We start from the raw sequence: 14,494 nt of genomic DNA, 5'->3' as shown, positions 1-14,494 counted from the left end.
TAAGTGGTGGGTTGCAGGTGGTACGCCCCGGTACGGGTGTACCGAAGCCTGGCCGGAGCCCCGGGTACCGTTCCGGTACGGTGCTCTGGAGGGCCCACCCGCCTGCCCACGCTCCTTACCTGTCTTTAAAGCCTTTGGCGCTTCCGTAAACACGCATGGCATCTGGAGCATTGCGGAGGCTTGTGGAGGCATTGTGGAAGGTAAGACGCATGCGTGTGCTGCACGCGTACATGCGCACGCCACACACATTCATATGGAGGATGCCGGGCCCCGTTGCAACCGTACCGGTTGCAATGGGATCCGGAACCCACCACTGCTATATATCTATCTTTGCGTATAGATTTTCCTATTTTGTTTTTGCAGGGTGTAATAATGTATAGAAAGAAAAATGGGTGTTACTTACTAAAAACTACAGAGAATAATACCATCCCGTGTTTTCCAATTTATTGCCAAACAATGGCTTGCATTTAGATTACAGTAATCCTTTGTTTTCTAGGGTATAATATTAATTGATTTATTTCTAATGCTGAGCAACTTTATTTAACTGGCATAAAGATGCTCACAGAATTCAAAACTCTGTTTTTAGTCTCCTAAAATTAGAACTTGTTTCTTATATTTACACCTAGACAGCTTTTCCCAAATAGTTTCCTTATTCCGGAAAAGACTCACCTGATGTCAGACAATTAGTTCCTATAGCAACATGTATCTTCGACTTGGATATTTAGTTCCCCCAGCAACAGATTGTTTATACACTATTTGTCTAGCAAAAGAATCTATCCCCAGGATCTGTCAACAGCAATGTAATCCAAGTAGGATCCTACTTCAACGCCTTGTTCACAACAATCTCATCCATAGATATAAATACTTCATGAAATCTTCTGTTTGTATGTCAAAGACTTTTTAACACTTGATTATGATTCCTACACCCACACAGAAGTTCCATTTGCTCTGTAGAGTATACTGTCTTTTTCCGAGTATAAGACACAAGGGAGTATAAGACGCACCAAGATTTTGAAGAGGGAAATTTAAAAAAAAAGTTTTTGCACTCTGCAGACCTCCCAAAAATGGCTGGTTTTTCGCCCTGGTTGGTTTGGATGCTACATCATATTGGCACAACTGATGAAAACCGACTCTAAAAGTTCTCATGGTTTTCCCCTCATTAAAAAGTGAAAGTTCCCCCTTTCCCCAAGTCATCAGTCACATTGTCCAATAGAGGTGCTTGCCAGTTGCTTGGTGACTCCACTCCTCCTCTCCCCAGCACCCGTAGGAATGTCCTTGGCTCCCACAGGAAAACTTTTTGTTTTGACTACAAACCCCAGTTATCTATTTCCCCACCCTCCCTGTCTCTTCTTCTGCCTTGTGGCAACCCTGAAGCCTGAAAGATGGCCTCAGCCAGGTTCGCTTCAGGGTTGACACAGGAAGCACATGGATCCAATTGCTAAAGTCATACAATTTCAGTTCATTACTTATAGAACCTAAACACTAGGAAATGGGTTTGCAAATTATAATTCAGGTATTTCTCAATTATAACTCCCAACATCTCTCACTGCCTATGGTTTTTAGGAATGTTGAGAATTATAGTTTAGCAACTTCTTAAGTGTTATAGGTTACATATATTTATATTATGATTATGACTCAAATGACAGGTTTAAGTATATTCTCTAATTCCTCTGCACAGTAAGCAGAATGAATTGTCCACATTCAGAGTCCCATTTAGGTTGCAGCTAACCTTAGTTCCCATCTATCAATCTGATGAAGCCTTAACCTACTCTCTGAGATACTAATATCACTATTTTAAATTGTACCCAGTCTTTGGATCCACAGAACACTTATTACAAAACTAACAAAGCAAGCAAAAGTATGCACCCATCCACATATATGCAGAATAATATAAAATAATATAAAATGCATAAAACAAAATATAAAAATAGTTAAATCCCAATAAAAGAAAATCAAAAGCAACCACAATCAGCACCCAAATAAAATGTTGAATTTTACCAAACCTTTCTGAATAATTAGACTACATTTCTAAATAGTTCAGACCTATTCGGGGTCGGTTTTGGATTCTTTTACTGCCAGTCTGCTCAGGGACGCGCTTCGGGGGCACACGCGCATGCACAGTAGTGAAAAAATTGCTTCTGCGCATGTACAGAAGCAAAAAACAAGATGGCGCCACTGTAGGCACCGCCAATAGAACTGGTTCAGGGGCGTGGATGGGCGAGTTACTACATACTTGGCCGAATCGGTCCGAACCAGTAGGAACCCACTTCTGGTTCAGACCTACTTTTCAAATAGCAAATGTTGCTCCATTTGCTGTTCTTCCCAAGTGTACCTTTAAAATTGATCCCCAGAAGGTTTTCATCATAACCTTGCTTCTTTCTACAAGATTCTGGGCCATCAAAATTCAGTCTTAATATTTACACTTCATAAAAAGTCTCTGTTGCCTTTTGAAAAAGGTCAGATTAACATATTTGAAACAAGAAATTAGTGGCAATTTATATACGTCTCTTGCCAAAGGCATCTGCTAAATTATACAGAAATCCTCATTTCCTCAGCCTCTGCGTTTTTTCCTGCTAATGTCACCATTCTCAATTTCAATGGTCAACAATATTAGAGAGAGAATAAATATGCAACTCTTCTATAATTTAACCTCATTTTTTTTACAAATAGACTGAAGTTCTTTATTTGAACAGTAATAATAATTAGCATTAATATATTCTTGCAAACATTCTGACTTATTTCCAAGATAGGCCAGCATTATTAATCTGATGTTACAGATAGAGGCAGGAGGCAATGGATATTCATTCTTTGTTTTTAATTTGGATATAAATCTCTACATCACATTTTATTTTAAAATGTAGAGACAGTTCATAACTGATAAAAACACAGTCAGAAACTAATTAATTTTTTGTATTTATTTTTGATAACTGTCCAACTACGTATAAAGCCATAAAAAACATTAAATAGCAACAGAGAAAATAAAATAATGGGACCGATAGCGATGTCATACAAATGCCCTCATTATATATGGCACTCCAACATCTGATGTATGCATTAAATCGTGGCATTTGAATGATAACATTGTCACACCTCCCTTCTCATCCCCACCTCCACCCCAGTTTGGATTAGCACCTTAAAAACTGGAACTAGCCAGCTTTCTTGGGAATCGAATCACAAACAGGTAATCGTCTGCACAAAAGACCTTGGGAGACAGGAGGAGGACCTGTAGGCTAGACTGTAGGTGTCTCAGCCACAGAAAAAAAAGGGTGTGAACACGTCTCCCTAATTTTTTGGAAAGTAAAAGCAAAAAATAGGAGAAGTGCTTTCAAGGCTTGCAAGATTATGTTACTGCAATTTTACCATAAAGGTAGTGTGAGTACTCATGGATTGTGCTTCTTGTCTGGACTACCTCAAAGGGCTGAAAATATGAGATACCACAAATGAAAAGGCCTTTTTCCTCCATAGCCTACCACCTTCCTCTAGATGGAAGATCAGTGGAACAGCTTGCCTACAGAAGTTGTGAATGCCCCAACCCTGGAAGTCTTTAAGAAGATGTTGGATAGCTATTTGTCTGAAACGGTATAGGGTTTCCTGCCTAGGCAGGGGGTTGGACTTGAAGACCTCCAAGGTCCCTTCCAACTCTACTATTGTATTGTATTATTGTAAGATGACCAGTGATCCTGGAGAAAAGGAATAAGTGCACTTCCTCACTTTTATTATCATTCCTCAAATGTGGGTTCAAAAGCTATCTATAATTCCCACAACACTTCAAATTATTTAGTAAAACTGTATTAGTATTGTTCTTCTCATCTTTCCTATTATCTGTCTCTTTTTGTACTTATGACTATAACTTTGTTGCTCATGTTTTTATGATTTATGATTGCTTTATTTAGTTTCCTAGTACAATTTATGTTGATTCTATCACTAACGTTGCATCTTATGATTTATGGTGAATGAATTTTATGATGACTATGATCATGATTTATCACTTATAGCTTTTATGTACAATGAGAGCTTATGCACCGAAGACAAATTCCTTGTGTGAACAAATCACACTTGGCCAATAAAGAATTTTATTCTATTCTAAAAATCAGAATCACATGCAAATTCCAGGTCAGAAGATCTATTGCTCAAGTCTACACACAAATATCTGGTCAACAAATGGTCAGCACTAAATTGGTGCTAGATAAGAGTTAATGACATTCAAAGAAGGCCGGACTTGGAGTGTTTGCAGACATATAAAGATGCTAGGTTGAGTCCTCATTTGACTCTTCCTCTAGGCCAGGGGTGTCCAAACTTGAGAACTTTAAGACTTGTGGACTTCAACTCCCAGAATTCCCCAGCCAGCATGGCTGGCTGGGGAATTCTGGGAGTTGAAGTCCACAAGTCTTAAAGTTCCCAAGTTTGGACACCCCTGCTCTAGGCTCTGCCTGTTCTTCTCCTAGACTTTCACAACACCACACAGTATCAGTGTGGAGTGAAAGGGAAGCCCAGAAGGTGGAAACTATGAAGTTCTTACCAATGGAAAAATACCCTGTTTCCCAGATAATAAGCCCAGTTGGGCTTTTGAGTGCATGCACTAAAATAAAACCTCCCTGAAAATATTGCAACACAGCAGCAGCCATGAGGTGACCACACTCGCTGCCTCCTGCACCTCAAAAATAATAAGAGCTCCCTTAAAATAAGGCCAAGTGCTTATTTCAGGGGGGTCAAAAGAAAATAAGACCCTGTCTTATTTTCAGGGAAACGCGGTAGTCCATGCTAAATGTTGACAGAAACCTAGCATTTCATATGGAAAACCTAGCCATTTCTAAAGTAGTCCTAGAGCAATGAAAATAAAGAGACATCCTTCCCCAAGGGATAATGGTATGAGATCACAAGAGTGCAGAGCTAATCAAGAATCAATGCAAATGCTAGGCACGGAAGGAACAAGGGGAAATCTTGGCATACATCTGAGGGACAACTCATTCTGGAGATTCCGTGGAATTCTCTGAGGGCAGATCTTCTTACTTTGTGGCTAATTACTGAGTAACTATAGTATAATTTTCTAGGCCAGACGTCAAGCCCTTTAGCACAACATGTGGCAACATGTAGCTTAAATTGATTGATCTTGAAAAAGCTAAGTCAGATCAGGTTAGTAACTGGATGGGAGACCAGCAGAAATCCTCAAATCTGAAAATTAGATTACATTAAAAGAATGCAGGAAAAAAAAGCCCTGGCAAACTACTATTGCTGCCAAGGAAAGTACTACATGGACATATTCTCTCTCTCTCCCTCTCTCTCTCTCTCTCTCTCTCTCTCTCTCTCTCTCTCTCTCTCTCTCTCTCCCTCTCCCTCTCCCTCTCCCTCTCCCTCTCCCTCTCTCCCTCCCTCCCTCCCTCCCTCTCCCTCTCCCTCTCCCTCTCCCTCCCCCCTTCCCTCTCTTCCCCCCTTTCTTTCTTTCTTTCTTTCTTTCTTTCTTTCTTTCTTTCTTTCTTTCTTTCTTTCTCCTTCCTTCCTTCCTTCCTTCCTTCCTTTCTGTCTTATCTGACATGATAGCAGTATTCCAGTATTTGAGGGGCTGCCACAAATAAGAAAGAGTCAAAGCACCAGAAAGCAAGACAAGAAACAATGGATGGAAACTTATCAAGGAGAGGAGCAACCTGGAATTAAGGAGAAACTTCTTAACAGTGACAACAATTAACCAGTGGAAAAGCTTGTCTCCAGAAGTTGTGGGCGCTCCATCACCGGAGGCTTTTAAGAAGAGTCTGGATAGCCACTTCTCTGAAATAGTATTCAGTCTCCTACTTGAGCAGGAATTTGGACTAGAAGACCTCCATTCTTCTAGTCTCTTCCAGCTCTATTCTTGAGTTTCCATCTGTCTGTCCACTCTGTCTGTCCGTCCGTCCATCCATCCATCCATCCATCCATCCATCCATCCATCCATCCATCCATCCATCTATCTATCTATCTATCTATCTATCTATCATCTATCTACTAATATTCCATTAAGTTCTAGGAGACAATGATTAAATCTTGGCTAAACAATCCACATTCACTTGGAATCTCATTACTTTTTTTCTGCATTTATTTTTATAAAGGTACATCCATCCTCACAGATTCCATAGGCATTTCACCCTAAGGGAAATACTAGCAGTGATAATATCTGAATTGTAGCCATCCTGCCTTACAACTCCATATTTAAAATTATGAAATTATTCATAATGAATAACCTAGATGATATCTATAAACCAAGATGACACCTCAGTATAATAAAGAAAAACGTTATATTTCTATGGCCTAGTTTTCCAGTCATCCACCAGGAATCAAATATATGTATTCCATGGACATAACACATATGGGTGTTTTATGGGTGTTTCAGGACAGCAACAGGAAAATTCAGATTCCACATTAGTTGCTATAGCAACCAATTTATTAAGAGTCACAAAGAACTTGTGCAAACTGTTACTATCCTCTTCCTTTTCAAGTAAGGTAGAAGTGTCCTTTTATTTTAATCTTCAGCAAGACTTTTTCAAATCCTTTCCCTTTCTTTGATTTAATGCATTTTTTCCTTAAAGACAAACAATTTATCTTTCTCAGATAAAAGAATAGGTATTGGAGGAAACAGAAGTGAATGCTGTGATAGCCATTTTCTGATGCCATTGGCTGCTGTATGTACTGGTTTGTTTTGGCTTCCTTTTACTTAGAAAATATCTGATGGAGCTCTTTTGGTTTCTCTGAATTCCTTGCCTCTTTGAGTATATTTTGACAGCCCTTTTCTGGTTCCACACTATTTATTCTTTTTGGAGGACTTGCCAACATCTTCTAGATGTTCTTTTCTGATTTCTGGAGAACTTAAGAAGCTTCTTGGATGAGAAGGAGATGTCTTCAAGGAAGAAAAAAAATCCCAGAAAGTTCAGTGATCTTTGAAAAGCACCGTTGGGACAAGAGTCCTATAGGTTTTGCCAAGTTAATGTTAGTCTGACAGTTTAATTTCTGTCACATCCCATTTAGTCTCCAAAGATAAAAGGTTAGGCAGTCAGAAATCAGGTTTCCATTCAATAATATTATTGTGGACCATCATGTCGTGCAATGATCATTCATCAGAAGAAATGATTATGTTTTCTAGTGTATAAATGGTTCCTTTTAACAGAAGGATAGCTATCAAAATGTATCTTTGCTCTCACAGCAAGACTATTATGCCAAATGAGAAATGAATGGCTTGGCATATTTGGGTATTATTAAGTCGCCAGGGATTTTATTTAATATATATAATCTATTGAAGTATTATGATCTAGGATATGTAACCTTGCTGATTCCTCTCAGCAAGAAGGCAAATGCAAATAATATTTTATGGAGAATGATTTCCAGTGGGGCATTCAGTTCTTGATGTTTGGGGACGATGAAAAAAATGGGTGCCATTAAGGAGAATAAGCAATGGGCATTTTCCTGAATTAGTTTGTATTTCTTTGTGCCTGGCTTGTAGCAATGAATTTGGGTTATTTTTAAAAATAACATCGTTATATAATAAATCTAGGGCTATTATGCAGAAAAAGCCCTAACATTAATAAAAGCCGTGGACTTGCATATTGCTGGAATATATTTTGAGTGGCCTGAGTTTCATGGATATACATGCATGCATACATACATACATACATACATACATACAATTAAAATGAAGTAATAGTTTATTATTTGCGGGATGGACCTCATATCAGTAATAGAAAATTTGTTTTAAATGCAGAAAGTACCAGATTCAGTCTCTGCTATATCCAGATTGGGATCAAATTTATCTATCTGACATATTACAACCTGCTGTATTCCTTCAGGACTTTAAGTGGGGTATAAATTAAAAGCTAAGCCTCTTTCCCAAAGCTTTATTGGGAAGCATTGCAGTTTATGCTAGGGGAAGGACTCATTATGACTCAATATAATGTAAAATCATATGTGCATTAAAACCTTATCAACATATTTAATGAAATTAAATATTTCTATTTTCTTCATTTTGGCTGGTTTTTTTTTTTTTTTTTGGCTTGACATGCCCCCCCCCCCCCCCCAAATATATCGTGGACATAATTTCTTTTGGAAAGAAACTTGCAAACCAAGCTGAGGATGCTAACTCTTAGCTACTAATTGAATTGTTGTATTGCTGAGCCATGAAAATGTAGATGCCTACCCAGGGATTTTCAGTAGCTGTTAATAGCCTCGTGACTGAGGTAAAAGTAAAGCTATTAAAACAGTTTTCATCCGAACAGTTGGAAGGTGCCAGGGATTTTTTTTTTCCAAATAACAAAGGGAAACATTTTCCATCTGGAAGCAGTAAATATATTTTGAAACTTTTTATCCGTATTATAATGGTTTGACATTTGTGTTTTATTAATAATTTAAGGTAATGCTTGTTAAAATGAAGTGTGGGGAGCGCAGTCCAGAGCCGCTCTTCACCTGAATTTTTTGATTAGGATGCAATGGAAGGAAAGGTGAAAAGATGGTGAGAGGATTTGGTGTGGAATAACTGCCATTCACAGCTCAGTGGTCAGTGATTAAAACTGCTGATTCATCGGAAAACAGATTTCTCAAAGAAATGAACTCCCACTGCTAATTTCACGGCACTGCTTTTTCTCAAAGACGTTCTAGTCTTTTGATAAAAATTAGATAATCACCCAGAGATTGAAAAACATAGAGTAATTGAGGGTGGTTCTAGACTTGAGGCTAGATTTAAACTGTCTTTTTAAAGAAAATGGCCTGTTTTAGATTATGGGCCATCCTGTATTGATTAGGGTTATATATATATATATATAATCATGTTACTGTTATTTCACAATTGTTCTTCAAATATTCATACATTGTGACTGTATGCTGCATATTTTATAAACTGTTTGCTTCTTTCTTTCCCTCATCCAGCAAGGGACTAGACAGCTAGATCAGGGAAGTCAAACTTTATTTTATTGAGGCCATTTTATTGAGGCATCAGGATTGTGTTTGACCTCAGAGGGCCAGGGGGCATATCCAGGGGTGGGCGTGGCCAGCTCGATGTCACTGTGATGGCCAAGTGCTAAGGCAGGACTTCCCTGAGACCCTCACTCACTTTCATTATAATCTCCTTCCTTCCTTTTCTTCTTTTTCTTTCCCTCTTCGTTCTTTCTTTCCCTCTTTCCTTATTTTTCTTTCCTTGTTCTCTTCCCCTCTTTCCTTATTTTTCTTTGTCTTTCCTCTTTCTCCTTTCCTGTGACTTCTTGCATGCTCAAATGCAAAAGAGGAAACATTTCTCCTTTTGTTTTTAGTTTGCTTTGCTATCCCTCTGCCAGCGAAAACAGAGCTCAGGAGGTTCACGTGTAGCCCTCCCGAGCTCTGTTTTCGCTGGCAGAGGCATCATGGGCCAGTCTTTTGCTATTTCCAGGCTGGCCCCATAAGCAGGATCTAAGCATCCGTGGGCCGCATCTGGGCCGCGGACCTTCAGTTTGACACCCCTGGCCTAGACTTACACTATGTATTTACATTTTGATTCCAACAATCAACTTCAATCCAGTATTTTCAAGTCTATGATTACTGTAGAATTTATGCTCATATTTCTCCCCATCCTGAAGGAGCCATGAAATGAATATTATTGATCCTTACAAATTGCTGGATCTCTTTATAGGATGTATAAAAAGGAGATCATCTAAGAAAAAGTTCACAGGTTCCCTTGTTCTATTTATATATTATTATATGGTCAGATCCTTCCTACTGAAGCAGTGATGAGCCTTCAGGCTGAATGATGGTGGTCTCTTTTGTCCTGACTTTTTACCAGCAGCTGTGCTTGGCATCTTCAGAGATAGAGTGAGCTGTTTTGTGATGCATCTCTCAGTTGCTTACATTGTCCACTTCGTTCTAGAGTTTTTAAAATTACTGCATACATCATATTTTCAGCAATTCCTGAAACAAATAACTTCCCTCTTTTCCTTCAAAATGTTCTAGGTCCTCAAACAATTTCTGTTTGAATGTGTGTGTGAAATTGACAATATAATTCCATAAATTACAGTCAAGGTTGTCATTTCAAGGAGGACTTATCCACCTCCATCTCTTTTATTATTAAGCATTAGTTTGAGTTTTTCTTATTCTTATGAAATGAATCAAGTACATTTTAGTTAACATCTATCAATGATTTAGTGTTTACAATAGTGTTTTGCAAGTCAGTGTGCAGTGTCATAATTTTATCACATGCATCATTTCTTGTTCTTATTGTAGTATTATGGACATAATTACATGAATAGCTTTAGCTGAAATAGTAGTTTCTGATCTGTGTTCTCAACTCCTGCAATGATTACAAGGTGCTATTTGATTTGTTACAGTTAGACTAATTTTACAGAAAGATATGCTGTGTACAAACATGTGGATTGTAAATATAAGTTATTTGAAATAAAACAGTGATTTTTGAGTTGCATTTCCAAATCTTTAGCCATGCAAAAACTATCTGTGTGGCAAGAATATAAAACTAGATTTAAAATAAGTGCCATATATAGAGTTTGTGTTTAATGCTCAATGAAAATAGATGTAGCTACCAAGAATGAGATTAGACTGGGTCATTTTGGCCCATCTACTATGACTTCAATGGCGTCTGTTGAAATTTTTACTTTTTAACTGATTGAACTTGAGATCATCTGCATGTAGAAAGTGTTTTCTACCTCTATGGCTCCTCGTTCAGTTACTAACACATTGTAAAAGCTCTGTTTATGACCAACTGTTTTTATCTTAATACATATTACAATATTACAGGTTTCCTAATCTAATATTATTTTTAATTGCCCCTTTTAGATAATACCCATTTTTATAATCGACTGTATTGTCTGTACTTGGAAAACTATGGAATGGTTGCAGGTTATATATACGGAGACTCCCACTGTGTAGTTTTTGTTCAGGCCACTTTGTTTGGCTAGGCAGCTGATGGTTGTTCTCATCCTATCTGTTCTTGTTTTACTAAACACACTCCTTAAATAATCTGTTCCCATTCAATTTAGTTTTATCTTTCTTCTGGCACACTCAAAGCAGAAGTGTACTCTTTTAAACATTGTCAGTTCTTCCAATAGACATTCATTCATCACATCTGTCCACACATTATTTGTTACTTTTCTATCAGCATTTGCACATCTTAAAATTTCAATGTCTTTAGCAAACATTCAATCAAATTCCCAAATTCATCTATTTCTCCAGGTTTTTGCCACTAATGTCAAACTTTAGTCCCTCAGCTATAGTCATTTATTATCTGCATTTAAGTACTTCATTTCCAAAAATGAAATCAAACCTACCTTGAACGGGTAGACACATACAATAATTAAATTGCTTACGTGATATAATTATGCTGGAATTTATAAGTTAAAATAGTTTGAAGTTGAATGCAAAGTTTAGAAGAAAATCGTCCTATACTTTAACCTGTAATGGAAGTTTAATAGATTTCAGAGTGGATGATAAGCACTTTTCTAAAGTATTGCATAATACTAACAATAAATATTAAAATGTACATATTTGCTTCAGTTGTAAGAAAATTGCTTGCATGGGAACATAGCACAATTGAGATAGAAAAAAATGTTCCTGCTCAAATCACCACCTACTTGTATTTAACTGTGTCACAAATCTATGCACACACAAGGTTCTTTGTGCATTTCAAATCAATAGGACAAGTAATATGAGGTTATAGAAGATGATATTGCTTTTTCTATTTAAAAATAGGCTACTTGTTCTCTGTTCATGCTTTGAAATGATCCTTTTCCTGTTTATATATTATCTTTAAGATTTGAATAGTGGCACTTCCGAGAGGGATGTAGTTGTGCATGGCCGCCCTTTCCTTTATATATCAGTAGGAACTGCACAGTCCACAATGATAGGATTAATAATTATATATGAGAATCCGGTTTATATCTTCTGTACCTGGAAAGATAGAAAGTATGTAACAGATTTCAATCGGGATTGTCAGTTGGTCAAGGAAAAATACAGTTTTCAGAAACTAAAGAATATTTTTGAGGAGACCCACAGCAAATCTCTAGAGGTTAATTGATAGCTCAATGACATGATAATATGCCCTTGAGATGATTCCTCCATGTCCCCTATTATTTGACATATTATGTAAAAAAAGATATCAAGATCAGAGGTGTGGGCTGCCATCTCAAATATCTGGCTTTGTTGGATTACCCTTCATTCAGAAATACATATCTTAAGGAAATAGCAGGTTTATCACAGCATGAATCTGTTTCAGCATTCTCCTTCCAAGTATAAGTTAGGAGTAAGTCTTTTAACCAGCACTCCATTTTTCTGATTCTTTGGAATTCCTTGCTCATTTCTCTTGTGAGCCCTTGGAAAAATGTTGGGATATCTAGCACTGTATGTAAATGGTACAGGAATGGCCTCAGGTGTCCTGTTTCTCATTTCTTGAGGGAGCATTTTCTGGTTTGTTGGGTAAGTACTAGGATCAGAGGAGGTATTCAGCAGGTTCAGACCAGGTCTGGAGAACCAGTAGCGGAAATTTTGAGTAGTTCGTAGAACCGGTAAATACCACCTCTGACTGGCCCCACCCCCACCTATTCTCTGCCTCCTGAGTCCCCAGTTGATCGGGAGGAATGGGGATTTTACAGTATCCTTCCCCTTCGACGCCCATCAAGCCGCACCCACAGAACCAGTAGTAAAACAATTTGAATCCCACCACTGACTAGGATATGCTGACTTTCTTTGGTCCAAACACCAGAATTGGCAGTGGACTTTTCCCTCTCCTTTGATGAAAGCCTCTTTCAAATATTTTCCATGAATAAGTGTCATTTGATTAGCTAGAAGATGAAACTGCTCAAATTAGCTCCATTTCCCTGTATCTTTGCAATTTACCTCTGCTATTCCCCAACTTTCATGCATTGACTGAACAGAAATCGTACCTTCATCAAGGACACTTGAACATGTCTAGTGTATCTCATATGACAGCCTGTGTAATACTGGAGTAATGACGAATGCAGTTGTCCTACAGATTGTGTGATGGGGAAAAATAGAACAGGGGTGTCAAACTCAAGGCCTGGGGGCTGATCTGGCCCATGGGGTACTTAGATCTGGCCTGCAGGGCTGCCCTGTGAACAACAAAGGACCAGCCCATGGTGCCTCTGCCAACAAAAATAGAGCTCCATTTTCGCTGGCAGAGGATTGCAGGAGGCCATTGCAGCTGAAAACGGAACTTGGGAACCCGTTTTCACTGGCAGAGGACTTGGGCCACCACAGGCGCCCCCAATACAAGTGACATCGAGCTGGCCATGTCCACCCTGGCCACGCCACTCATCCCCCCAAGGTCAAACGCAACTCTTATGTGGCCCTCAATGAAATCGAGTTTGACACCCCTGAAATAGAAGAACAAACAAGAGAGCAGCCTTATGTGAATATAAGAATATTAAAATTAAGTTGATCCAACTTCCTGGCTCTGTCCTTTACCACATTTAACCTTTATGCTTCAATTAATGTGTAATATTTCTGACTCATTTATTTAGCTCTATAGCTGTGTTTTTCACCATATTGCCTAGAACATCTATTTGAAGAACTGAGTGCATGAATTGGGGAAAATGGAGTGTTTGCTTGCTAAACGATTCAGCTATTTCTTTTAAGAGTCACAGATTAGTCTACTGCAATATATGATGAAGAAGGGCAGCTTTTCTGTACTCGCCAGACATGTTTATTTTCTTCTTTATAGCTATGTCAGGAAATAATCATCAACATTAGAAAAAGAGCAATTTTTCCTTCTGTGGGATAATGCATAATGCAGGATAAACAAATAGTTGGAAAACAAAACACTCTCCGTAAAACAAATGTTTCTGAAAGATTTAATCCTGATTATTGTGTTTATCAACTGACATTTTACTGGAAGGCAGAGAGGAGCAACTGAAGTTTTAGCACAGTTAGGATACCATAATGCTTTGCTCACTGTGCATGAAATGTTTGTTTTTCTGGGAATTAGACAAAAGAGGCATGAATTTAGCCTGGAATTAGACAACTCTGTTATGGAAAAAAATTAGTTTAGGTCTTAAGAAAAAGTCTAAAATGCATTAATCATGGTAAACTTGTTTTAAATGATGGTTGTAGAGATGAGCATGTTACTACATATTGCAGTTATGAGGCAGTAGCATTATATTAAAAACTTTTTCTGGATTAGAATAGCCTTTGATTTGCATTTGCTGTATAGTTTTTGTTTGCATAACCGTAGGATTGTTTTTTATGGTTATATGTTTACGCTGAATGAAGAGTTCTATATAAATGTTACAACACATAAACCAGGTTGTTCCTCCTGCCCTCCTTCTCCTACAGCATGAAGTCTAGACTTCATGAAATTTACTGTGACGTAGTGTTCACATTCCTGGTTTGCCATAAATTTCACTCAGTTATCTCAAATCACTTCCCAGTCCTGAGCAGCAATTGAAGAAATGCAACTGCTAGCAGAAAGCTACAATAAACAACAATAAAGAACAATAAACAATGAACATTTATATAGAACTCTTCATGGAGCATCATCTTATAACCA

Source organism: Natrix helvetica (genome assembly GCF_964273705.1).
Source record: "Natrix helvetica genome assembly, chromosome: 2".
Lineage (NCBI taxonomy): Eukaryota > Metazoa > Chordata > Lepidosauria > Squamata > Natricidae > Natrix > Natrix helvetica.
This window is presented reverse-complemented; position numbering follows the sequence as displayed.